Source organism: Felis catus, chromosome C2 (assembly GCF_018350175.1).
Source record: "Felis catus isolate Fca126 chromosome C2, F.catus_Fca126_mat1.0, whole genome shotgun sequence".
Classification (NCBI taxonomy): Eukaryota; Metazoa; Chordata; class Mammalia; order Carnivora; family Felidae; genus Felis; species Felis catus.
Genome location: NC_058376.1, coordinates 36,209,911 through 36,237,797, shown reverse-complemented (window position 1 = coordinate 36,237,797; position 27,887 = coordinate 36,209,911). Strand labels below are relative to the sequence as shown.

At 35.0% G+C, this 27,887-nt stretch overlaps 2 long non-coding RNA genes across 3 annotated transcripts in view; one reads left to right on the top strand and one right to left on the bottom strand.

Annotated features, from left to right (window-relative positions):
* The window catches only part of LOC109491703, a 28,082-nt gene extending 7,539 nt beyond the window's left edge, over positions 1-20,543 (bottom strand). Inside the window, exons 1-3 of one of the 2 annotated variants that reach the window (XR_006584948.1) lie at positions 20,477-20,543; positions 5,033-5,146; positions 2,104-2,358 (exon numbers count right to left, since the gene is read on the bottom strand). This is a non-coding gene — a long non-coding RNA (uncharacterized LOC109491703). Of the gene's footprint in view, positions 1-2,103; positions 2,359-5,032; positions 5,147-20,476 lie in introns of those variants that run through there. The other variant, XR_002145168.3, reaches the window with a different exon arrangement.
* LOC123379910 overlaps positions 1-27,887 on the top strand; it is a 293,176-nt gene that overhangs the window by 160,523 nt on the left and 104,766 nt on the right. The gene's annotated exons all lie outside the window — the stretch shown is intronic.

Sequence of the window (27,887 nt, the reverse complement as noted above, 5' to 3'; positions counted from 1 at the left end):
CCTATTTGGAGGTCTTTAGGCCTCATGGATCTCAGAGTTTAACTCTTTCTTCAGATTTGGGAAATTTTCAGCCACTATTGCTTTAATATCATTTATATCCATTTCTTTTTCTAGTGTCAATGTGGAATTCCACAATGCAAATTTTCTTTCTTTTCATTGTGTCCTATAAGCTGCACAGGATTTCCTTATTCTTTTTCGTTTTTTTTTTTCTTTTTGCTCTTTTGGCTGGATATTTCAAATGTTTTCTTTCAAGTCTTCGATTCTTTCTTCTGCATAGTCGAGTTTGCTCTTAAAGCTCTCTAATAACATTTTCAGTTCAGTCACTATATTCTTCAGCTCTAGGATTTCTGTTTCGTTGGTTGGTTTTTCAATGGTTTCTGTTTGTTGAACTTCTCATTTTGTTTATACATTGTTTTTCTAACTTAGTTGAGTATCCATGTGTTCTTGTAGTTTACTAAACTTCTTTCAGAGAATTGTTCAGAATTCTTTGCCTGCCATTTCACAGATCTTTATTTCTTTATGATCAGTTATTGGACCTTTATTAGTTTCCTTTAGTGGTATCATATTTATCTGATTTTTCATAATCCTTGTTTCTTTCTTTTGATATCTATGCATTTAAGTAAGTAGTCTCCTGTTCAAGATGTTACAGGTTTGCTTAGGCAGAGACAATTCTTCACCAGTTAACTATTTGGTTTTCTGGGTGTGTCCACTGGTAAATTGGGACAGGTGGGGTTTGTTATCAGGATCTATTTTTGGGCAAGGGAACTTCCCAAGCTCTGAGATTGGAGTTTGGGAGTGTGCTACTGGCTAAAAACTGTTGGATGGGACTGGGCTTCATTTCCTATCCAAGTGAGACCATAGGATGGATGGACTCCACAGTTACCTGAGTTCTCTGGTAGAGACTTTTGAGATAGTTGGGACTGGGTACTATACTTAGCAGTAGGTGGGGCTATAAATTAGCTTTTCTGCCCCAGAGGAGCAGAAGGATAAGACCCAGGGCCTGTACAGCTCAGTTTGGTGATCCAAATCAGGCAAGAAGATGCACATGAGGAAAGCCACTGGATGTGCTCTTTGTTCAAGTGCCACTATAAACAGGTCTATCAGCCTCACATGGTCACAACTTCCTGTGTGCCCTGGTAAAATTCCCTAGCTAAGTGGGTCAAGGCTATATTCAGCAATGCATCGGGCTATGAAATATTCTTTTTCTGCCTCAGCTCAGTGGAAGAACCAGCTGCAAGACTGGTAAGATTCTTTGTGGCCTTGACTCAAGCTGAGCCATGCCACAATTTCCCTGGCCAAACAGAGCCACTGGCTTTAATTTGCAATCTATCAACTCTGCTTGCCCACTTCTCTGCTTGAGCTTGCTGGGATACACCACTTCCAGTCATTTCTACCAGCCTCCCTGGCCAAACAGGCCAGGAACCACACAAAGAAATAGAGAGGAATGTGATTCAGCTTCTCTGCATGCATGGTATGGGAAGGCCCACTCCAGCTACCTCCTAAAATTTTCCCGAGTAGTCTTTCCAAACAGTAGGGACCAGGAGTTATACTAACAGTATGTGAGGTTATGAATTAAACCCTTTGCCTGGGCATTGCAGGGAACCCATCATGCCTGATACTGACTTTGCTCTGGGAAAGTAGTGCTGCCTGCATGTTTCTCAGCTTGAGTGTTGTTGGGCTATCCAGCTTCCAGATGTTCTCAGCAACCCTTATGGTGAGATGGTCCTATGAACTATACCTAATAACAAGTGAATCTGACTCAGCTTCCCTGTCTGGATGGTGGCAGATAAGACTCCAGAGCTGAGGAATCTTCTGGAGGACCCAAATAAGGCAGACCTGTACCTTGCCAAGTTCCCTAGCCAGACTGCAACACTGACTTGATTCTGCAGAGAATCGAAGCTGCTGGTTTGGGTTACGATTTGTGCTCTACAAGTAGGAACTAGATCTGCAAACCCGAGTGCTATTTGTTGCAAGTCCCTTCCTTCTTCTCCATCACAATCAGATTCCAAGTGTTTGAGGCCCACAGATTTCCCCAGCTATACCTGTGGGACAAGATGAGAGTAGGGAATGCACAAAATGACCCACAATAACTGTGGTGGGGAAGCTGGATGGCCCCTCTTGCCCTCTTTCCCTACTGGAGGAACAATAGGCTCAGAGGAGATCTCTCCACATGGTGCCATGCTGGTCTGGGGGAGTGGCAATGCAGTCTGAATATAGCTGGTCTTACCTTTCCAATGCAATCTGTCTTGTTCTGTATGGTGTAGGCGTATGGTGTAGCAGGAGCATGTTTCAGCTTCACCCCTAGTGTTCTAGGATGTTTCTCAGTGCTGTCTTACCCACAAATAGTCATTGCCTGTCCTTTTGAGGGAGAGCAAAGTCAGAAACAACCTATGTTGTCATATGTGTGTGTGTGTGTGTGTGTGTGTGTGTGTGTGTGTGTGTGTGTAAACTTTATAGGATGACTTAAGTCTACTAATTGCAATGCTATGAATTATCTTACAGTTATTTTTTGTCAAGGATACTATTACTGTGAAAATATCCACTAAAAGTAAATTTCTTTGTTTAAATATTTTAAAATTAAAAAGGACAAATAGGTGTAAAAATGTTTCAAAAATTTAATTAGGAAAATACAAGTAGGAAATATAAAAATATAAGTAGGAAAATGTGGCATGTTTTTGCTTATTTCCAATAACTTGGTTATTATTTTTTAATTATTGTTAAAATGGTTTAACCTCTGAAGAATAAATTTGTTTTTTAAGAAAGACACAGAATGAATCTTAATTGAGAATTTAAATAATTTCTAAAAACAGGTCTTGGTATTGAAATGTTTAACAGATTTTTAAATTGCATCTCAATATTATGTGTTATCTTGTTTAAAAGTACTTATGCCTCTTTTTGAATCTTGAGTGGTTGTATTGTGGTTCAATTCTGATGCTAACGATATTCATTTTCCAAGGTTGCTATACCAAAATACCACAATATGGGTGGCTTAAGAAACATAAATTTATTTTCTCATAGTTCTGAAGACTGGAAGCCTGAGATCAAGGTCCTGTCAGAGTTAGCTTTCTCTATGGCCTCTCCTTCGTTTTCAGTTTGTCATCCTCTTCTGCTTCTTCAAATGGTCCTTTCTCTGGTGTTTAGTCCTCTTCTAAAGACATTTGTCATTTTGGGTTAGGGCACCACTCTAATGGCTTCATTTTAACTTAATAACCTCTTTCAAGATCTTCTCTCCCATCATAATTATATTCTGAGGTAATGGTGGTTGGAATTTCAACATGAATTTTGTGAGGACACAATTCAGCTCATGGCATTCCATTCTTTGGAGCCCCCAAGTTCCACGTGTATTTTATTTGCAAAATATATCCCCCCTACCAATAACCCTAAGGTCTTAACCCCTTTCAGCATCAATTCTAAGTCTAAAATCTCATCTAAATATAATCTAAAGCAAGTGTAGGTGAGACTCAAGGTACAATTCATCCGGAGGCAAAGTTCTTTTCCATGAGTAAACCTGTAAATCCAGACAAGTTATATGCTTCCAAAATAAAACAATGGCACTGGCATAGGATATTTCTGTCAAAAAATGGAGATATTGGATAGAAGAAAGGAGTTTCCCCAAGCAAGTAAACAACTTAGGGCACATTTCATCAAATTTTAAAACTTGAAAATAATCCTCTTTGGCTTGATGCTCTGTTCCATGGACCCACCTTAGTGGGTGGGCCTTAGTGATGGGCCCACTTTCCTCCCACTGGGGTTACAGTGTTGCCCAAACATCTCTGAATAGGCAATCCTACTCCTCAGGCCCTGGGCAGTGGCAGCCTGTTCTCTTGAAAACAAGGTGTTTTCATTCTCTAAAACTAAGGAAGACACTTCTTGTCCCCCAGCCCTTAGTACTGCTTTTTAGGGTCATTCTTCTCTTTTCTTGAAGGATAACATGTTCATGGCCAGAGATAGCTCTAATGACTCATCTTACAGGCTTCCAGAAATCTGACAACCTTCTTCATTTTGTCTCAGCTTTATTTTCTTTAGTCTAAGCAGATAATATTTTTTGCTGGTATAACTCCATCTCTATCCCTGGCTTCAGCTGAGATGACCAATTAAACTTATGGGTAATCTCTCTATGGAGTTATTGTATAGCCATACACTCTGTGTCCTTTCCAGAGCATGTTTTCTCATTTTTTTTGCAATATGCACAAGCTGAGAGTCCTTTTTGCTTAACAATTTCTTCAAGTTATCTTTCTTATGTTGTATTTTACTTTATGTATTAAGGAGAAATCAGGTCATATTTTGGACATGTTTAAAATCTCCTGTGCTAAATATCCAAGATAGTAAATCCTTCCACAAAGCACTAGAGTACAATTCAACTAAGTTCCTTGCTATTTTATAGCAAGAATCATCTTTCCTCCAGTTTCCAATATGTTCCTCATTTTCGTTTGAGACCAGAAGCACACTTAATGTTCCTATTTCTATGGCATTCTGTTCATTATGATGTATGTATCCTTTAAGATGATACATTCTCTATACTGTGCTCTTTCTAAACTCTCAGTAGAATAATATGTAATGTCCATATTTCTGCCAACATTTCCTTTAAGGCAACTTAGACTTTTCTAGCATACACCTCAAAACTCTTCCAGTCTCTGGGGCGCCTGGGTGGCTCAGTCAGTTAAGCGTCCGACTTCAGCTCAGGTCATGATCTCACGGGTCCGTGGGTTCGAGCCCCGTGTGGGGCTCTGGGCTGATGGCTCAGAGCCTGGAGCCTGCTTCCAATTCTGTGTCTCCCTCTCTCTGCCCCTCCCCTGTTCATGCTGTGTCTCTCTCTGTCTCAAAAATAAATAAACATTTAAAAAAAAAGTAAAAAAAAAAACCAACATTTCCAGTCTCTACCCATCACACAATTCCAAACGCACTGCTATATTTTGAGTCTTTATTACAACAGCAACCCATTTATGATACCAAAATCTGTTCTGTAAGCCTAAGCTATCATAACCACATACCACAGGGCTAGTTAACTTAAACAACAAGTTTAAATTCTCACAGTTCTGAATTCTGGAGGTGCAAGGTCAAGATGCCAGTGGGGTTGATATCTGGTGGTTCTCTCTCCTCATCTTGCAGATAGTGCCCTCTCATTGTGTCCTTTACATGTCTTTCTCTATGTACACACATGGGGGGAGGGCAAGAGAAAGAGAGAAAGAGATAGTGAGTGCATATCCACTCTGGTATCTCTTCATTTCTTATAAGGAAATCAGTCCTATTGAATAGAAACTCACTATTATGGTTACATTTAACCTTAATTACCTCCTTAGTGACCTGTATCTAAATAGAGTCACACAGAGGTTAGCACTTCAATATATGAATTTTTTGAGGCCCAATTCAGTCCACATCAGCCAGATAAAGTATTTCAAAAACAGCATTTGGCATATAATTATGTCCACAAAAATGGAAGTTGCTGTTGCTGATGTTGATGTTGCTATATGAATAAAGGTGGTGGCATTCTATTGTTAAAAGAGAAACATGAGTTAGAAATAATTATCACTAGATATTTCCACTTGCTTTTTCCATAATTTACTTTGACAGTTGACTCTCATTGAGGTGAAAAAAGAAAAAATATTATTGTATTTGTTTGGTAGGCCTGCCATAACAAAATACTACACACTAGGTGACTTAAATGACAGAACTTTATTTTCTTATTTATGGAATCCAAGAGGTCCAAGTCCAGTGTTGGCAGGTTTGATTTCTCCTGAGACCACTTTCCTTCACTTGCAGATGACTGTCTTCTTGATGTGCCTTCACATGGATGTAATCTGTGCTTATACACTCTTCATATCTCTCCAGATTTCCTCATCTTACACAGATACTAGTCATATTTTATTAGAACCTACTTATACAGTCTCATTTAACATAAATTATCTCTTTCAATGTCTAATCTGTAAATACGGTCACATTATAAGGTACTAGGGTTTAGGGATTCAGAATGAGAATTTTCAGGAGACAAAACTCAAGCCACTAAAAATTGTCATATTTTAATACACTGAGTTGAAAAATAGTTACAAAATAAGACTGTATTATCTGCCTTCTTAAAACTATGTATGTATTCTTAGGCAAAAAAAGAAAAAAACAAAAAAATAGCAAATCTGGCTTTTGGAAACTTTACATTTACTTAAGGATCTCTTAGCAAGACACAGCACATTTGTAAGTAACTTCTCCAAAATTGGACATAAATGAACCATCAATGAAAATGTTAATCATAGAACAGAAGGGTGTTTGCATAAGCAGGACAAAAACTAGGTAGGAACAGTGGCTTTTCCATTCTGTATGGGGAAGTTGGAAAGATGCCATTATTATTACTACAAATTTCAGAGATGTAAAACACATAAGGAATTGCTGAAGAAGATTTAATGATCACATTTATCAAGACAACATTTTAGGTTATATTTATGTATTTAAAAGCTAACTCACTGTTATTCTTTAGTTATTGAAAAATTAGCTAAACCTCTTTTACCAAGAAGCAAGTCCTTATGTTTTATATTTTAAAAAAGTGGGTTCTGAAAACTATGATAGAGTTTATGCTTGGGAAGTCTTTGATCATGATAAAATTTCTCTACATAAATGATATCATTGCTTCATTTATTCACACAGTATTTATCAGGTCCCTTTGCCAGTCACTGATCTAGGCCCTTGGAACTCATTCATCAGTAAAGGAATAAAAATGTCTTCTATTTTTTTTAATGCTTATTTATATTTGAGACAGAGGGAGACAGAACATGAGTGGAGGAGGGACAGAGAGAGAGGGAGACACAGAATCTGAAACAGGCTCCAGGCTTTGAGCTGTCAGCACAGAGCCCGATGCAGGGCTCCAACCCACAAATCATGAGATCATGACATGAGCCCAAGTCGGACGCTTAACTGACTGAGCCACCCAGGCGCCCCAAAATGTCTTCTATTTTTGAAGATGTTGCATTGTATCTTGGAAAGAGTACAACACAAATTAACATAAGAAGTAATATAAGAAATATGTTAAAAGAGAAAAATGCAGGTTAAGAGAGATGGGGAATGATCAATGGAAAAGTGGGTAAGGGATAAATGGCAATATAAAATTTTGTAGTCAGGAGAAGCTACCCTGAAATGTATGAGTGAGAACTTATCCTTAGGATAAGTGAACAAAGAGATTTAGAGAAAAACAACCCTAAAGTTAGAGTATATTCAGCTTCCTGAAAATCCTGAAGTCCATCAACCAGGAATAAGATGTACATACACATGGAATAAGAATTTGACCTCAAAATGTTTCAACATTATACTGGACCAGGGATTAAAAGCATGACTCTCTCAGTGCATCTACCTTCCTTTTTAATTTTGAATAAGCAAAGGCTAGAGCAAGAAAATCAACCATCATCACTTGTGTTTTGGCAAAGACTCAAAGGTAGAGTTGAAAGCTTTACAGTAGGAAACAGAAGGAAAGCTTCAGTTATTTAATTGGAGATTGTTGGCATGGAAAAGTTGTAGAAAGGCAAACTTGCTGAAGGGCAGCCCATGTAATTTGGTTTTATGTGCATATTTGATTGCTTTGGTAGCAATTGGAAAAACTTTGTAATCAATCACATCCTGGCCATTTGAGGCCAGTTATTTCAGGGGTTATTGCTTGGCTTCCTGGATTGTTATTTGAGATAGCAGTCTAAACTCCTAGCCTGAATTCCTGGGGTGTTCACTGTAGCTAAACAAGGGTGGTATCTGGGGAGTTTACCATAGGTGGTTGGTCAGGGTTCTGTTTTTTATATAAAGTATGGCCATTGTCTGTTTGTAATTTCCCAAGCCTTCAATCATTTCTTAATTGGGCCTTTGCTACACTCCCTGATGGGAATCCACTAGAGTCAGTATCATTATGCCTTTATGTCTGATAATGGCAGCCACACCAAGAATACCAAGGTCCAAGTCAACCATCATCTCATAGACTATGTGTCCCTTATTCTTTTCTCATTATTTCCCCTTTTATAGCTTCTTCCCCATCTCCTATTTCTATTACACTCTGTAATTTATGATTCATTATCAGCAAAACCCTATATATTTTTAGTTTTTCTCCATATATTTCTTTCATTCTTACTTTCTTGCACTAATAAAAACCTGACTTTCCCCTAAGGACACTAATTCTCCTCAAACCCTCTCAAGTGGCAACTCTAAGTAGCTCCTTTGAAACCAATTTTTCTCCCTTACAGGAAAACACACTCACAAGCTTAATTTTGAATCTAATAGAATAAGATCATTGCCTACTAATTCTTGTTGTTGCAGTCATCCATTAACCCTTGCATATTTCCCCCTTTTTCATGATTTTCATTCCTAGATCAATCTACTTTCTCCAGCACTACTACTATCTTAATTCTTGGTGTGTTAGGAACATAGTAGACATGTGTATGATGTATCTAAAGTCCAGCCTTTCCATATCTTGGAATTCCTTTCTTCTAAAAGTCTTGTACTTGAATCTTCTCAGTCCCTTACTTGCAGATACATCATAACCAATAAATTGTCAGTATTAATCACAATAATCCCTCTATAATTGTAACTTTATACATCCAACTCTCTGACCACCTTCTATCATTTCAGCTCATTCCTTATAATAATTAACTCCCTGGAAATCCTTTATAATTCACAGTGACTATCAAGGCAGTTACCTTCATACAATTTCAATGTTTCTCACCTCCTGTGTGTCTACAGCCCTCTAGTTTAAATTTCATGGTCCATAATTATAAACACTATGTTCATACACTTAATTCCCTTGATTTTTTTCTCATACCATTATTATGTATTAGCAAAGCAGAATTTTGGCTGAAACTAACTTTGCATCTAATCTGTATCTGCTTCATGGACTATAGACTGAAAAGCTGTCAGATTATTTTATTTTTTAATAAGAACATATATGTTGTGTAATGGCCCTTAAATGTTCTTTTATTTGATTCACACTTTATCCTCCCCAACATTCCAGTTTTCTGTTAGGTTTTCTTTTTGTCCAAAATATTATATGTTATTGGGGCACCTGGGTGGCGCAGTCGGTTAAGCATCCGACTTCAGCCAGGTCACGATCTCGTGGTCCGTGAGTTCGAGCTCCGCGTCTGGCTCTGGGCTGATGGCTCCGAGCCTGGAGCCTGTTTCCCATTCTGTGTCTCCCTCTCTCTCTGCCCCTCCCCCGTTCATTCTCTGTCTCTCTCTGTCCCAAAAATAAATAAAAAACGTTGAAAAAAATTTTAAAAAATATTATATGTTATTAATAATTTTGCTCTATGCTGTTCAAGTCATCTTTCAAAAAATGTGAGATTCTAGGAAATCAAATTATCAATGACAGTTGTTGGTTCTGCCACTACTTTTTGTGACATTGGAGAAGTTATTTAATTTTTGTTCATAAAATGAGTATAACAGTGGTTCATGTGAGGGTTTAGTGTAATATCTTGACAAATGTTAGATTTTACTAATTCTACAACTCTTACTATTCTTGTAACTATTATTGCCTTGTCATTGCAAATATTATCAAATAGAAGGATTTGTAGTATTCATCAAAAACTTAAGGAGATGGTTTGTATTTTAGTTTGCTGGGGCTGACATAGAAAATGCCACAAACTGGGTTCCTTAAAACAGAGACATTCATTTTCTCATAATTTAGAAGGCCTGAAGTCCAAAATGAAGATGTTGGTAGGTGTGATTGCTTCTGAGAGCTCTCAGACTTGCAGAGGATCATCTCACCACATCCTCACATGGTCTTTCCTTTGTGTTTGTAAATCCCTGGAGGTAGTTTTTTGCGTCCAAATTTTCTTTTCTTTTTTTTTTTTTTTTAATAAAGACACCATCATATTGGATTAGGATACACTTTATATTTTTTAATATTTATTTTTTAAGAAAGAGAGAAACAGAATGTGAGTGGGGTAAGGGGCAGAGAAAGAGGGAGATACAGAATCTGAAGCAGGCTCCACTCTGTGAGCTGTCAGCACAGAGCCAGATGTGAGGCTCAAACTTAGGGACCACGAGATCATGACCTGAGCCGAAGTCAGACACTTAACTGAATGAGCCATCCAGGTGCTCTGGAATATGATACACTTTAAAATGTTCATTATAAGTTAATTCTTTAATGTCTGTATCTCTGTAATCAGTGATATTCTGAAGTACTGGAGTTTAGGGCTTCAACATATAAATTTGGCTGTGGAGAAAAAATTCAGCCATAATGTTTTGAAGCATGTTTTTCCTCAGAGCAATATCTTCTTATAAAATCACAACTAAAGTGCACGTATAATACCTAAGTCTGGTTATTTATAAGTAGCACTGTCCTTTCCAAAAAGTATGCACATCCAAAGATTCTAGAGGTAGATCCCCTGTCTTTAGTGTAACAAAATTAAAAAAAAAATAGCCTACCCTACCTCTGTCTAACCTGAAAATGTCACCAGTTCCATTCTATTCTTTTAAGTACATGCCCTACTCTACTCCTTTGATCAGAGCTTTCCTGGATCAGGGCCAAATTTGCAAGATTTCCATGAGGCCCTTCTCTGATTCTCACCACATCCTGCTTGTGCTAATACATGTATTCTAAATATCCTGTCACTATTGTAATTCTCAATTCCTGCTTGGCAGTAACATCATACAATTTAGCATTAACTTTCTTTTTAGTAACATATTGAAACTGAGAGTGATAACTTTCCACTGAACCTTCTTAGAATAATATATAAAGTTAGAAAAGTCTAATCTCTGTTCCCCCCCAAATACCAATGACTGTTTTCATTAAAATTGTGGCAACTACTTTTAGAGCCCAGAGAGTATTCAAAGGAAATAGGATTCACAAATATAACCCCAAATAAAATGATTAGACATATCACAAATATACCATTTCAGTTCTTTTTTTTGAGACAGAATTATTTTTGAGGCAATTTTTCAGATATACACATATTCCTGATCTATAAATTGCATCTTCGCTAAGATTACTTACCCTGATATTCTTCTTACTTCAGAGGAAGATTGACCTTTAAGGCTTTGTCACCTTGTTATTGACCTTTTGAACTCTAGTGCTATTTTTCTTGTCTATTCACTTTCTCCCTTCTCAGTGTTTTTTCCTCAGTCAATCCACATATTAGTCTTTCCCATGTTAAAAAAAATAAAAGGAAAAGAAAAAGAAAAAATACTTTCTTTGAAACTATCTTAACCACAATGTCATGCCTTATTTCTTCCCTTTCTTGATAAAACTCAGTGACTGAAACAGTTAATGTCAATGTCTCTATTTCCACCTCATTCCCCAATGCATTAAATCTGGTCCATATCTCTATGACTACATAGAAAGAGCTTTTGCTACAATTACTAATGAATTCCTCATCAATAAATCCAATCCCTGGGTTTTGTTCTCATCCTACTTAATCCTGCAGCAGTATTTGGCACTGTTAGATACACTCTTCTTTAAATCTTCTCTTTCACTACAGAGAGTTTAATTTTTACATTTTTTTCTTTGCCTGTACTTTTTCTCAGTTTTAATATTGTTTCTCTATCTCTCCTAAAAACTTATTTCCCATGGATATGTTTTGAAACTTAGCTATTATTATATTGTACAGCCTGCCTACCAGGCAATCTCATTTATTACGGAGACTTTATTATCCATAGAAAGAAATCATTAATATAAGTTTGATAGAGACATGGTCTGTCTATGTTTATTTACTTTTATACTCATAGTAACTATTTGAGCCTCTATAATGGAATATTTTATTTAATAAATGTTATCTTAAATTTAAAATCTCTACATATTTGTAGATATCTACTACATATCTTTATTTGCAGGTTCCACAAGTTGCTCAAACTTAGTAATAAAATACATTGTACTGCATGCCATGTCACTTTACCCATTTATTTATTTGTATATTAAATAAATATGTAATAAGTTTATACTTTGCACCAGGCACAGGTTACAGTAATAAATAGATAAAAATTCCTACCATAATGGAATTTATATTACAGGGAAGTAAACAAAAGATAAACAAGTAAATATCTAGAGGATTGAGTATTCATAAACATTAAGAAATATATGAAGAAGAGATCAGTCCTATCATGTATGTAAAAGGAATCTAATTTATGCAAAACTATAGGTAAATACTTTAAGGACTTGGGTGGCTTCTTTTTAACTCTCATATATCGGTGGGATGTACAAGCAAATACAACAGTCTTGATGTAGGTGTTTACCTGCCTATATTTGGTGAAGATCAAAGAGGCGAGTGAGGCAGGGAGAAAAATTACTAAAGAGAAAGTAATAGAAGTTGAGGTCAGAGAGGTAACAAAAGGAACAGTTTATGTAGGGCTTTGAAAAACTGAAAAATAAAAAAAAATGAAATAATCTAATTTTATTATTGTCTACATTTTTAACAAGGCCATGGGTGATATTTGGCAAGATTATGAGGAACATGTACGGTGTTTGTTCATTTATTTGTTTGTTTTGCCAACTGCCATTGATAAATAATGTCTATATACATTCATTAGATATGACGAAACAGTTATACTCTAATTCTATGGACTTTTAATGTGTTAGTTGAGAAATATAGTAAGGATACTGCAAAGGACCCTGAATAGCCAAAGCATCTTGAGAAAAAGGAACAAAACTGGAGGTATGACAATCCTACATTTCAAGATATACTACAAAGCTGTAGTAATCAAAATGGTGTGGTAATGGCACAAGAATAGACACCTAAATCAGTGGAATGGAATAAAATAAGGAGCCCAGAAATAAACCCATGATTATATGGTCAATTAGTTTTCCACAAAGAAATCAAGAATATGCAATGGGAAAAAATATCTTCAACAAATAATGTTGGGAAAACTGGATAGTTACAGGCTTCGCTTTCTTATACCATACAAAAAAAACAAAAACAAAAACAAAAACAAAAACCTCAAATGGATTAAGGACCTAAATATGAGACTTGAAACCGTAAAATTTCCTGAGGAGAGTACAGGCAGTAATTTCTCTGACTTCAGCTGTAGCAACATTTTTCTAGACTTGTCTCCTGAGGGAAAAGAAACAAAAGAAAATATAAAGTATTGGAACTACATCAACATAAAAAGCTTCTGCACAGAGAAAGAAACAACATAACTAAGATGCATCCTACTTAATGGGAGAAGATATTTTCAAATGACATATCAAATAAAGGATTAGTAACTCCACACACACACACACACAGACACACACACACACACACACACACACACACACACACCATAATAATCTAATTAAAAATAGGCAGAAGACATGAACAGACATCTTTCTGAAGAAGACATACAGGTGGCCAACAGACACATGCAAAGATGTTCATCATCATTCATCATCAGGGAAATGAAAATCAAGATCACAATGAAATATCACCTCACACCTGTCAGAATGGCTAAAATCGAAGGCACAAGAAACAAGTGTTGACAAGGATGTGAATAAAAGGAACCCTAGTGCACTGCTGGGAATGCAACCTGGTGCAGCCATGTGGAAAATAGTATGGAGGTTCCTCAAAAAATTTAAAATAGAATTACCATATAATCTAGTAAATGCACTGCTGGGTATTTACCCATTTTTGAAAACACTAATTTGAAAAGATATATGCACCACCACATTTATTGCAGCATTATTTACAATACCCAAATTATGGAAGGAGCCCAAGTGTCTATCATTAGATGAATGGATAAAGAAGTTATATATATATATATATATATATATATATATATATATATATATATATGCATATATATACACACATACATACACACATATGTACATATATACATATAGACACATATATACATATATACATATATATATATATATATATATAGAATATTACTCAGCCATAAAAAGGAATGAAATTTTGCCATGCACAACAACATGGATGGATCTATAGAGTATATGCTAAGTAAAACAAGTTAGAGAAATACAAATATATCATTTCACTAGTATGTGGAATTTAAGAAACAAATGAATAAAGGAAAAAAGAGAGAAACCAAAATCCAGTCTGTTAACAATAGAGAAGAAGTGGATGTTTACCAAAGAGGACTTGGGTGAGGGATAGGTGAAATAGGTGAATGGGTTAATTATCTTGATGGGCACTGAATAATGTATAGAGTTATTGAATCACTATATTATACAAAGGGTAATATAATTCTGTATCTTCAACGTTTATTTATTTTTGGGACAGAGAGAGACAGAGCATGAACGGGGGAGGGGCAGAGAGAGAGGGAGACACAGAATGGGAAACAGGCTCCAGGCTCTGAGCCATCAGCCCAGAGCCTGACGCGGGGCTCGAACTCACGGACCGCGAGATCGTGACCTGGCTGGAGTCGGACGCTTAACCGACTGCGCCACCCAGGCGCCCCTATAATTCTGTATCTTAACTATACTGGAATTAAACATAAACTCATTCATTTAAACATTGATAGGTTTCAGTACAGTGAAATTATTATTCTTGAAACATAATTTTTTCATTCTTTTGTTATGATAGTTCCTTACTTCAATGCCCTTTTGTCATAATAGGATGCATGAGAAAAAGTGTCTTGTCTGGTCTCATCTTTAATATTTCCTGCTGTGACTCTGGAATCAGTCATACCTCCAAAAGCCCTTTGTAATAAATGATGTTACAAGGTCACAATCAGCTACTATGTTCTCATTTTTTGTCATTTTCAGTGTATACTGCTGGGAGTATAAAAGTTTGTGTGTGTGTGCATATGTGTGTATTTGAATTCGAATTATCATATATGTGTATATATCATATTGAATGATATTATATTTACATTCCAATCAAATTCAAGAATAAATGCTTACTTACATTTCTTTTCTATATTTGCATCTCCTTTATCCCACACTGAAATTTATGATGGTCAAGAATGATGGACATGATAGAATTCAAATATCCCAAATTATTCATTTACTCTGTCCTATTATACCCAGATAAAAGTCTCAGAATAACAATAATAACAGTATCACCAATGTAACTTCTTTAAAATAAAAATTGTGCACACTCATTGACCATTCTTTTATTATTTTCATAATTAAATTCTGTGTATATTGTTACACCATGTAGCTATTACAACACTTACACTCCTTCTGTCCCTCTTATTTCATATTTTCTCTTAATTATATATGTACCAATATATTTAATGCTGCCTATCAATACTTGATGCCTATGTCTTTCCAGCAATTTTGGTTGTCTAAAATTTATTTTAAAAAGAATTATTAGAACAATGTACTTCATAAACTTGCATGTTGGTTTGTGTTCTTTTTGCTTATAGTGATTTGCTAGATATAAAATTGTTGCCTCACACTTTCTGTATATTTACAGACCATACGGTCTTCTATCATTTCTTATCTCTTTCCTGATTAATTTGAACCTGCTTAGATAGTTTCTCAATTTAGGGCCCTGCCCAAGAAGGGCATATAAGTTTGAAAGTTAATAGGAATAGAATGCTTCAGTCCTTGGTCGTTTTTAGCACAGGCCTCTTGAAGTCACCTGGTATTATCAGTCCTTTGTCAGGTTTAGCTGCTCTTTTCAAATTTTACTGCTACTTTCTTTTCAGTGAATATTTGTTAATGTTGGCGTTCTGGTCACAAATCCATCAGAGACTGTTTCTTTACTTCCTTACTTTGCTTCCTACAAAGATATTGACACAATGAAGATTTTATGGTTGTTGGTGGTTTATTCTCATCTTTTGGAACTTCGGGATAAGTGTGCATGCTTTCTCATCTACTTTTGTTGAAAATATTGCCCATATTTCTGATTTCTAGTTTCTCTGTCTGAAAATTAACTCTCATAACCATCATCTTGCCATAATTTTCTCCAGTGAAATTACATTCGACTCTGAGCCTCCAGTTTGTATTATTAATGTCAGCTTTTGACATCTAAGGGTAACTTTGGACACTTAAAAAAGTATTTGAAGTAACTTGAGTATTCAATTCATATTCCTATTTTAAGGCAGCACATTTAAAATCTAATTTCCATATAACTCATTCAAAAATACCCAAAAGATTTTGTCATTTTAATTAGTAACCCAATAATTTTATATAAATTATAAACCATTGTTTTCATAGGGAATTTTATTAATGCTGCTTCCAGGTAATTTGCATAGACTAATCCTTAAATAGTTCCATTTGCAATCTTTTATTTATTTATTTATTATTTTTTATTTATTTTAGAGAGAATCTGAGCTGGGGAGAGGGGTAGGGGGAGAGAGACTTTTTTTTTTTAATTTTTTTTTTCAACTTTTATTTATTTTTGGGACAGAGAGAGAGAGAGCATGAACGGGGGAGGGGCAGAGAGAGAGGGAGACACAGAATCGGAAGCAGGCTCCAGGCTCTGAGCCATCAGCCCAGAGCCTGACGCGGGGCTCGAACTCACGGACCGCGAGATCGTGACCTGGCTGAAGTCGGACGCCTAACCGACTGCGCCACCCAGGCGCCCCGAGAGAGAGAGACTCTTAAGCAGCTTCCTGCTCAGAACAGAGCCCTATGCTGGGGTTGTTTCCCATGACCCTGGGATCATGATCTGAGGTGAAATTAAGAGCCAGATGCTCAACTAACTGAAACATCCAGATACCTCCATTTGTAATCTTAACCAATAAAATTTCTGTAAACAGGTTGAGCTATAACAGAAGTTTAATATTTATTCCTTGTTAGTACTATAGATAGCCAACTGAGAAATCTTATATCCAGGAAGACAATCTACATATTCAAATACTTAACTATACTTAACTTTTATAAGTCTCTCAAGGAAACTTACTAAATCTAATGAAGCTAATTTATATGTAAAAAGTTTATAAAAACTTTCAGGTGTGCTTCAAATTTAGTTAAATTATCTGATATATTTCTACCTAAAACTCAAGTTTAGAAAAATTATACTTTTCAATTAGAATCAAAATATTTCTCTTTATCTAATGCCCCTTCCCTTCAAAATTATAATCATTCTAATGCAAAACATCATTTCTAATTTTAAAATAAAATTATCATTAGTTATAATTTAATTTGTTTTATTTCATTTAATTATAAATCATTACAGGGTTGAAAACATAGGTGTTTGTTAAGGGAAGGATCAAAATTTGATATCTTTAAAAAGTTCGATTATTGAATAAGTAATTCATGACCATAAAATCTCAGATGGGCTGAGGACATATGTTGATCACAATTTTAGACTAAATTTCAGAACTTAAGCTAGTATATAATGTATATGATTTCTTCTGATTAGAAATATTGAGTAGTTCTTATAGTCATTATCACAGAATGTCTATATTTTACAGACTGTGAATGGAGTGTCTCAACTTGGGTCTTCTAAGTTCAAATGTTAATTGTTTTAAAATTTATATTTTGATGAGTTTGACAGATGCGTATGTCTGTGGAACAACAGCCATCATATAGATATAGAACATTTCTATCATGTACAAACGTTCCCTCATATCACTTTGTAGTCAGTGTACTTTAAGTCAGGACCAGGTAGCAACTGATCTGCTTTCTGTCATTTATACATGTTTGGATTTTCTATTACTTTATATAAGCCTTATCATATAATATGCGCTTCTTTCTATCTGCTTTTTTTTCATTTAGCATAAGGTTTGAGAACTATTCATCTTGTGACATGTACTATTTGTCCATTCTTCTTGATCACACTATAGTGTCCCATTATATATGTTAAACACAGTTTGATTACTTGTTCATGGATAATTCAGTTCTTTGCAGGTTGGGGCTAGTATGAGTAAAGTTGCCATGAACCTGCATGTACCAGTCCTTATGTGGGTATGTATTTTTATTTCTTTTGGGTAAGTACATTGGAGTGAATTGTTGGGTTGCATAGTAGGTACTATTTTGTTGCATAGTAAATGTATCTCATGCATTATGACTGAGTGGTTGCAATTTGTAAGCTGTACTGATATTTTAGTTTCCTAGATGGATGAGTGGCCCAGCATCTGTTATCCTATCATAAGTATTACCATTTGAATGTTGCCAAAAAGTGACTTTTTCTGGCCTTGGTATTTTGTTTAACTACTAAAACATAAATCCCTTCAAAAGGAAATGGTAACAAAACATAGTATGTTAACAATTTTCACTTTACACAAGTAAAAGACAACAGCAAACATAGTTTGATAAAATAGTTATCAAATAGTGATACACCTGAATTTAAACCACTATCATGACATAAAATAAAGGAAAGTCTGAATTACAGTGCATCTGAAAATTGAAGCTTGCAGGTATTTCCCTAAAGACAAAAATGACAGAAGAGTCAGTGGCCTGATAATTGCACCCCAGGAAGATCAAAGACCTAAAAGATAAAAAGGGATCCTCTCACAGAGCCTAAACCGGTCCTTCAGGACAGTGATTGACAAAATCATTCTTCACCTCAGACACACTTTGGGAAGATAATGAGGTCACCAGAGAGGACTGGCATGTTTCTTGGATTTTGTATAAAGGGTTCTGAGAATAGAATTTCCTGGGAGCACTCAATCCACACCCTTACCTAAACCATAGTAACACACGATTTCATTTATAAAATTATTCTGCATTGAATATATTTATTTTGAGGTATCTAGGCAGAATATTTATGTACAAATAATATCAAATATATTAGTAATTGAAATGTCATGCTTTTATGTCTAGACCCTTTATCCTCTGATGAAGAAACTGCCATGTATCACTAAGAAATGGATCCAGAGTACTGAGTTTAATGGAGTGAATGAATAAGAAATTGGGTAGTCTTCTGTAGTAAGATGGTGAGTGTGTGTGTGTGTGTGTGTGTGTGTGTGTGTGTGTGTGTGTGTGTTTGTGTGTGTGTGTGAGAGAGAGAGAGAGAGAGAGAGAGAGAGAGAGAGAGAGAGAGAGAGAGAAAGGAAGAAAGGATAGTGAAGCAAATATTTAGAGATGACAAGTATGAAACACAGTGATTAGTTTCACCAAATATTTCCAGAAGTTATGTTTGACATGTGATTTTGTTTATACAGTACAACAGGAGCATAGATGATACATGTTATTTCCAGGAAGAAGGTACAATAGACAGTTCCTGACTTGCCCCATTTAGAATGGAGTTTATGGATAGCTTTTATCTCCCATTGAAATTCTGAGAAAAAGAAAATTACAGCAGATCAGATGTTGCTAACCAATTTAATATCAAATTATGCAGTATGGTATGAAATCTAGAATCCTTCCATGGCAACATTTAAGGATATCTTCATCTCCTGGAGGGCAGAGTGTGTTAAAAAATTAGCACAAGATATTATTATGAGAATAATGAAATTCAAAATCCTGACAAGTCTTTGGGGAAAAAATAGTACTGTATTAGAGAAAAAGTGAAAATCTGAAACATAGGATGGAGACATTTAGGTAGATTCTCCTAAGAACCTTGAACATCCAAATTTCTTAACCATATGGGCCAACAGGGTTGTCTAGCTTCCCTTACTATAGGTGAGCAGATTCCCTTTTCTTGTCTACTGTGAAAATGAGACACCTGAGTGAGATGCCTTTAAAGGTGTTTTTTTCCTTCCTCCACATTCTCTTATTCCTTTGACTCAAATAATTTGTAAAGTAGACAAGTAGCATCAGCTTCAACTACAAATATACTGGAAATGACAATTCTTGGGGCCCATCCCAATGGAGAAAGGGCCATCAATCTATATTTTAACAAGCCTTCTAGGTATTTCTGATGTATTGCACAGTTTGAGAACTTCTGTTTTAAACTAGTAAATTGAGAATAATTGTCTGTTCTTTGGAGGGGGAGGAATAAAGAAGCTCCTGGCTCAGGTCACTCCATGGCTAAGATATCCTGGCAGAAAATGGGAGAAATGCCTGGGAATGAATTTTTAGGGAGTTGAATTGGAGTTGGGACATAGATATATAACTGGATAGTGGATACTTTTTGATGTGGGATTTTGCTTATGATTTAAAAAGCCTGGCATGGTTCCTAAAATTCTTCTGGATTAGTTCCTAGAAACTTGAAAAAAATATGGCATATAGTAAACAAGGTACAAATTTTGGACATGCTTTGAAAAGAGACTGAAGGAGGGTCAAACTATGCATTTAGTGGAGGTATTTTTAAAGGTAATCCAGATAAGCTACCATCTGACCATATTCCCAGGAGAGAACTGTCTAAGGCAGCCAGAGCTGGACATTAGGTTAAAGCATCAAAGACAGATTTTATTCAATAGTTATTGTAATGGGGGACAGAGTATAGAACTGAGGTGAATTCTGAGTATAGCAAAGGAGTGGTGTGAGATGGTCCATGGATGGAAAATTATTTAGAGGAAACATATAGGGAAGGATAATTTTGATAAACCAACTTAATAGGATTCTTGCTGAAGGCAAACTAGGGTGATGAAATATCAAGTTTGAGGGAATGGCATAACAGGATTCTTTGCTAAGACTGGGCTGAGTGTGTCAAATATAGGACAAGGGCCAAGGTTGAGGTCTGGTAGAGAATAAGGATCAGAGGAACCTGACTAAAGTTTGATCAGGGAGAATCTTCTTTACCTAATTGATAATTCAAAGGTAGCTGTCTCCAGTAGATCCAGTTGATGGAATTGGGAGTGTACTCCTGGAACTGGACTTCCCTGGCAATGAGAATGGCAGAATTCTAGAAGAAAAGAGGTCACATGACAACACTGAACTCTTAGATGTAAGGTAGAAATAATTACAAAAACAGATAGCAAGACTGGGTGAGCAGTCAGGATGGATTTGTAGTGATGCTTTACATATCATGGTGTTCCAAGGGACAAAACAAATATTCAGACAATAAGGACATTTCTTGATTTCTGCAACTTAAAAGGATAAGAATCTAACATTCAAGAATGATAGACATTTGGGGCGCCTGGGTGGCGCAGTCAGTTAAGCGTCCGACTTCAGCCAGGTCACGATCTCGCGGTCCGGGATTTCGAGCCCCGCGTCAGGCTCTGTGCTGACTGCTCAGAGCCTGGAGCCTGTTTCCGATTCTGTGTCTCCCTCTCTCTCTGCCCCCCCCCCCCCCGTTCATGCTCTGTCTCTCTCTGTCCCAAAAATAAACGTTGGAAAAAAATTAAAAAAAAAGAATGATAGACATTATTACAAGGAAAAAATTACAATACTCAGTTTCCAAACATGAGCCAATTCTCAGCCATTGACTCATACTGTGATGATATTGATCCAGGGAATATGTCTTCTTTAATCTTCATTAGCAATGAGCAACAGAAGCAGTTCTCATGAACTTTGATGGACAGCAGTACACACAGTTTTGCCAGGGCTTTATTATCTTTGTGTCACGATATACTCAGAAGGAATATCTACTGTCTGAATATTCTGAAGAACCTAACACTAGGTCACTATATTGATGACATGTTGTTGAGTGTACCTGGCAAACAGGGAGTTGTATGTCCTCTAGCTTGATGCCATGATTAGACATATGGACATCAGAGGGTGAAAGAAACATCTGACAGTAATTCACATGTTTATTACATTGGTGAAATTTATAGAGTCAATTAGAATATATTATACTGAACTAGCCTCTCTAAGGTAAAGGAGAAGGTATTGCATCTTTTTTTCATATTCAGTGTTTTTTTTTAACTATAACTGACATACAATATACTATTTTTTTCAGGTGTGCATCATAGTGATTCAATATTTTTATTCTCATCCGTTACCATACAAAATTATTATGATATTATTGACTATATTCCCATGTTGTTTATTGAATCCTTATGTTTTATTTATTTTATAACTGGGAGTTTATACCTTTTAATCCTGTTAACCTACTCATTCCCTGCAACCTGTCCTTCTTCTGGTAACCAAAGTCTGTTTCTTGTAACTATGAGTTTCTTTCTGTTTTATTTGTTTTTAGATTTCATGTAAAAGTAAAATTATATATTTGTCTTTCTCTTTCTGATTCAGGTCACTTAGCATAATACCCTCTAAATCCTTCCATGCTGTCACAAATGGCAAGATTTTATTCTTTTTATGGCCATATAATATTCCGTGTTTCTGTGTGTGTGTGTGCATGTGTGTGTATCTCACCTTTTTATACACTCATCGATTATCAATGGACACTTGTGTTACTTAACTATTGTAAATATTGCTGTCATGAAGATAGATGTATCTCTTCAGATTGATGTTTTCATTTTCTTAGGAATAGTTGGATCATATGGGATTTCTATGTTTAATTTTTTGAGAAACTTCCATAATGTTTTCTGTTATGGTACACCAATGTACTTTCCTGCCAACAAGGTATGGCAGTTCCCTTTTCTTCATATTCTTGCCAACAATTACTTTATGTCCTTTTGATAATAGCCAATCTGACTCATGTAACATGATATTTCATTGTAGTTTTGATTTGTATTTTCCTAATGATTAGTGATGTTAAGTATCTTTTCATGTGACTTTTTACCATCTGTATCTCTTCTTTGGAAAAGTGTCTGTTCAATTCCTCTGCCCATTTCTTAACTAGGTTTGTTGTTGTTGACATTAAGTTGTGTAAATTCTTTATATATTTTGGATATTAACTCCTTATCAGATGTATGATTTGCATATATCTCCTCCCATTTAGTAGATTGATTTTCATGTTATTGATGATTTCCTTTGCTGTGCAAAAACTTTTTAGTTTGATGTAATATCACTTATTTATTTTAGCTTTTGTTGCCCTTATCTGAGAAGACTGGTCCAAAAAATATATTGCCAAGAATGATGTAATAGAGATTACTTTCTATATTTTCTTCTAATATGTTTTATGGTTTCAGATCTTCTATTTTAGTTTTAATTCATTTTGAATTAATTTTTGCATGTGGTATAAGATAGTTTTATTCTTTTGCATGTAGCTGCCCAGTTTTCCCATTTATTCACCATTTATTAAAGAGACTGTCTTTTCCCCATTATACATTCTTACCTCCATTGTCATAGATTGTGACCATATGCAAATTTTTTTTCTGGGCTCTTTATTTAACTCCATGGATCCTTTTCTGTTTTTGTGTCAGTACCACACTGTTTTGGTTACTATATTTTGTAGTATAGCTTGAAATCTGGGATTGTGATATTTCCACCTTCGCCCTTCTTTCTCAAGATTGCTTTGACTATTCAGTGTGTTTTGTGGATCCATAAAAATTTTAGAATTCTTTTTTGTAGTGCTATGAAAAATATTGTTGGTATTTTGATAGGTATTAGATTGTATCTGTAGATTTCTTTGGAGAATATGGGCATTTTAAAAATTTCCATCCTTCCAAACCATAAGCGTGGAATATTTTACTATTTATTTGTGTCCTATTCAGTTTCTTTCATCGTTGTTTAATAATTTTCTGAATATAGGTCTTTCACGTTCTTGGTTAAATTTATTTCCTATATATTTTATCATTTTGATGAATTTATAAATAGAATTATCTTATTAATTTCTGATAGTTTTATTAGTGTATGGAAACATACTGATTAATGTACGTTAATTTGGTATCCTGTGACTTTACTGAATTTATTTATTCTGATAGCTTTGGTGCAGTCTTTAGGGTTTTTGCATATAGTATCATGTTGTGTGCAAATAATGACAGTTTTACTTTTTCTTACCAATATAAATACCTTTTATTTATTTTTCTTGCCTAATTTCTCTGGCTATAACTTCTAATACTAGGTTGAATAAAAGTGGTGTAAGTGGACATCCTGGTCTTGTTCTTGATCTTTGAGAGAAGCTTTCAGTTTTATACCATTGAATATGATAATGGCTATGGGTTTGTCAGATATGGCCTTTATTATTTTGAGGTATGGTTTTTCTACATCCACTTTGTTGAATTCTTGTCATAAATGGATTCAGGATTTTATCAGATTTTTTTTACATCTATTGAGATGATCATATAATTTATATCTTTATATTTGTTTATGTGGGTGCATCATGTTGATTGATTTGTGGACATTAATTCTTGTATCCCTGGAATGAATCCTACTTGATGTGGTATATGATTTTTTAATATATTTTAAAAAATCTTTATTATTTATTTTGAGAGAGAGAGAGAGAGAGCAGAGAGAGAGAGAGCAGGGGAGAGAGAGAATCCCAAGCAGAGGGATTCTGACAGCACAGAGCCCTAATTTCACAAACCATGAGATTGTGACCTAGGCCAAAAGCAAGAGTCAGACATAACTGACTCAACAACCCAGATGCCCTTGATTTTTTAATGTGTTGTTGAATTCAGTTGGTAATGTTGAGCATTTTTGCATCTATGTTCTTCAAGGATATTGCCCCATAATTTTCTTTTCTTTTTTCTTTTCTTTTCTTTTCTTTTCTTTTCTTTTCTTTCCTTTCCTTTCCTTTCCTTTCCTTTCCTTTCCTTTCCTTTCCTTTCCTTTCCTTTCCTTTTCTTTTTTGTGGTGTATTTGTGTGGGTTTTCTATCAGAGTAATTTTGGCCTCTTAAAATCAGTTTAGAAGCATTCATTCCTCTTCAGGATTTTGGAATAATTTGAGAAGGATGGGTACTAAGTCTTCTTCAAATGTTTGGTAGAATTCAATTGTGAAGCCATCTGGTTCTGCATTTTTGTTTATAAAGAGTTTTTAAATTACTGATTCAATTTATTACTTGTAGTTGGTCTATTCAGATTTTCTATTTCTTCCTGATTCAATCTTGGAAGGTTGTGTGTTTCTAAAACTTTATCCATTTCTGTTGGGGTTTTTGAATTTTTTTTTTGGCATATAATTGTTTGCTATAAACTCTTATGATCCTTTGTATTTCTGTTGTGTCTGTTGTAACTTCTCTTCTATTTCTGATTTTATTTATTTGGGCATTCTCTCTCTTTTTTTTTTTGATGAATCTGGCTAAAGGTTTATTAATTTTATTTATCTTTTTGAAAATCAGCTTTTATTTTTATTGATCTTTTCTATTGTATTTTTAGTCTTTATATCATTTAATTGCACTTTGACATTTATTATTTTCTTTCATCTAATGTTAGACTTTGCTTGTTCTTCTTTTTCTAGTTCTTTTAGGTATAAAGTTAGATTCTTTATATAGGATTTTTCTTATTTCTTGAGGTTGGCCTGTATTGCTATGAACTTCCCTCAGAATTGCTTTTGCTGTGTCTCATAGATTCTTTTTAAAAAATTTTTTTTAATGTTTATTTATTTTTGAGAGAGAGGGAGAGACAGAGAATGAACAGGGGAGGAGCCCAGAGATAGGGAGACAGAATCAGAAGCATGCTCCAGGCTCCGAGCTGTCAGCACAGAGCCTGATGAGGGGCTTGAACTCACAAGCCACGAGGTCATGACCTTAGCCAAAGTTGGAGGCTTAACTGACTGAGCCACCTAGGTGCCCCCTCTCATAGGTTCTTGAAACATTGTGTTTGCATTTTCCTTTGTCTCATGATATTTTTTATTTACTTTAGATTTTTTGGCCCATTGTTTGTTTAGTAAATTACTGTTTAGTCTGCATGTGTTTGTTTTCTATTTTTTTTCTCATAATGGATTTCTAGTTTCATTCTGTTGTGGTCACTAAAGATGCATGATATGATTTAAATGTCCTTGAATTTATGAAGACATGTTTTGTGGCCTAAAGTGATTTATCTTAGAGAATGTCTGGTGTGCACTTGAAATGAATATGTATTCTCAAGTTTTTAAATAGCATATTTTGTATATATCTAAATTCTATCTAGTATAATCTGTCATCTAAGACCAATATTTCCTTATTAATCTTCTGCATGGATCTGTCCATTGATGTAAACAGGGGATTAAAGACCCTTAGTATTACTCTTAATTTCTCCCTTTATATCTGTTAATATTTGCTTTATGTATTTAGATGCTCTTATGTTGAGTGCATAAAGATTTATAAATGTTATATACTCTCTTCTTTATTTTTAAAATATTTATTTATTTTTGAGACATAGAGAGACAAAGCATGGACGGGGAGGGGCAAAGAGAGAGGGAATCATGGAATTCAAAGCAGTCTTCAGGATCTGAACCAAAGTCGGACACTTAACTGATTGAGCACTGAGGTGCCCATTTATATCCTCTTCTTGAATTGACCCCTTTATCAATAGGTATACTTCTTTTTCTTTTTTTCATTTGTTACCATCTTTGTTTTAAAGTCTATTTTGTCTGAGGTGAGTATTGTTACACCAGGTTTCTTTAGTTTCCATTTCCATTGAATATCTTTTTCATGTCTTCACTTTAAGTCTGTGTTTGTCTTTGGATCTGAAATGAGTCTCTTGTAGGAATCACGTAAATAGGTCTTGTGGAAGATGCAGGAAGAAAACATCAAAGGAAAAGACTTCAAAAGGGAAGGGCTGGAGAAAGTGCAAGGCCTTAGGACATGTTTACACAGCTGAATAAGGCTGGCAGCTATGGCTAAGGACCTTATAAAACCATTAACATTGTCCAGGGCCAGATCCTCCTTCAACTTGACCCTTCCTACTGTTATAGAAAGCCAGTAATGTGAAATTCAACCTTGAAAAGCAAAACCATTAAATTGATTAACACTCTTGCTTAATTGACTTTATACACGTAGTCTTTAGCAATTATCCTAATAAAAAGAAGCTTCATTCTGGAGTCGAGGCCTCATTCCGTCTTGAGTATGAGGACCTTCACTTAACTGCACTTTGTTTGCGGACTCATCTTTTGTGACTCTCGCCATACTCCCTGCAACAAGGTGTTGTGTTTTTGTTTTGTTTTCTTTTTGTTTTATTTATTTATTTATTTATTTATTTATTTATTTATTATTTAACTCTATTCAGCCACTTTGTGACTTTTAAATGGAGCATTTCATCCATTTACATTTAAAGTAATTATTGATAGGTATGTACTCATTGTCATTTCATTAACTGTTTTCTGGTTGTTTTGTAGTACTTTTCTGTTCCATCTTACTTGGTCTCTTGCCTTGTAGTTTGATGATTTTCTTTAGTGTTCTATTTGGGTTCCCTTCTTTTTTTAAGGTGGGTATGTATCTGTTACAGATTTTTGGTATGTGGTTAATATAAGGTTCATATATATTATTCATGTATAGAATAGCTCATTTTAAGCTTATAGTCACTTAAGTTCAAATATATTCTAGTGCACTACATTTTTACCTTTCACCCCCAGGTTATGTTTTTGATGTCTTATTTTACATATTCTTATTTTGTGTATCTCTTAATTACTTATAGTGGATTTTACTATTTTTGTCTATTAACCTTCATACTAACTTTTAAGTGGGTAATTTAGTGTCTTTACTATATATTTACACTTACAATGAGATTTATTTTCTTCATATATTTTCTTCTAGTAATGGCTTTTGCTTTTATGCTGAAAAAAGACCCTTTTAAATTTCTTGGAAGGCTAGGTTGGTGGTGATGAACTCCTTCAGTTTTTTCTTGTCTAGGAACTTCTACATGTCTCCTTCAATTCTGACTGATTCTGAATTCCGGGTAGAGTATTCTTGGTATAAGTTTTTTTTTTTTCCTTCCTTTCAGCACTTTAAATATATCCTGTCCCTCCGTTCTGGCCTTCAAAGTATCTGCTGAAAAATCAGCTCAGTCTCACAAGATTTCCCTTATATATAACTATTTGTTTTTCTCTTGCTGCCTTTAAGATTTTCTCTTTAACTTTTGCCATCTTAGTTATAATTTGTCTTTGTATATATCTCTTTGGGTTCATCTTGTTTGGGGCGCTCTGTGATTCCTGGACCTGAATGCTTACTTCCTTCTTCTGGTCAGCAAAATTTTCAGCTGTTATTTCTTCAAATAATACTTCTGCCCCTTTGTCTCTGTTTTCTATTTCTAAGACCCTATAATTTGAAAATTGCCACATTTATGTTGTCCCAGAGGTTTCTGAAACTATCCTCATTAAATATATATAATATATAAATATATAATATTACATATATTATATGTATTTACATATTTACATAAATGTATTTGCATAAATGCATATATGTATTATATGTATTTACATTATTATATGTAATATATACATATTTATAT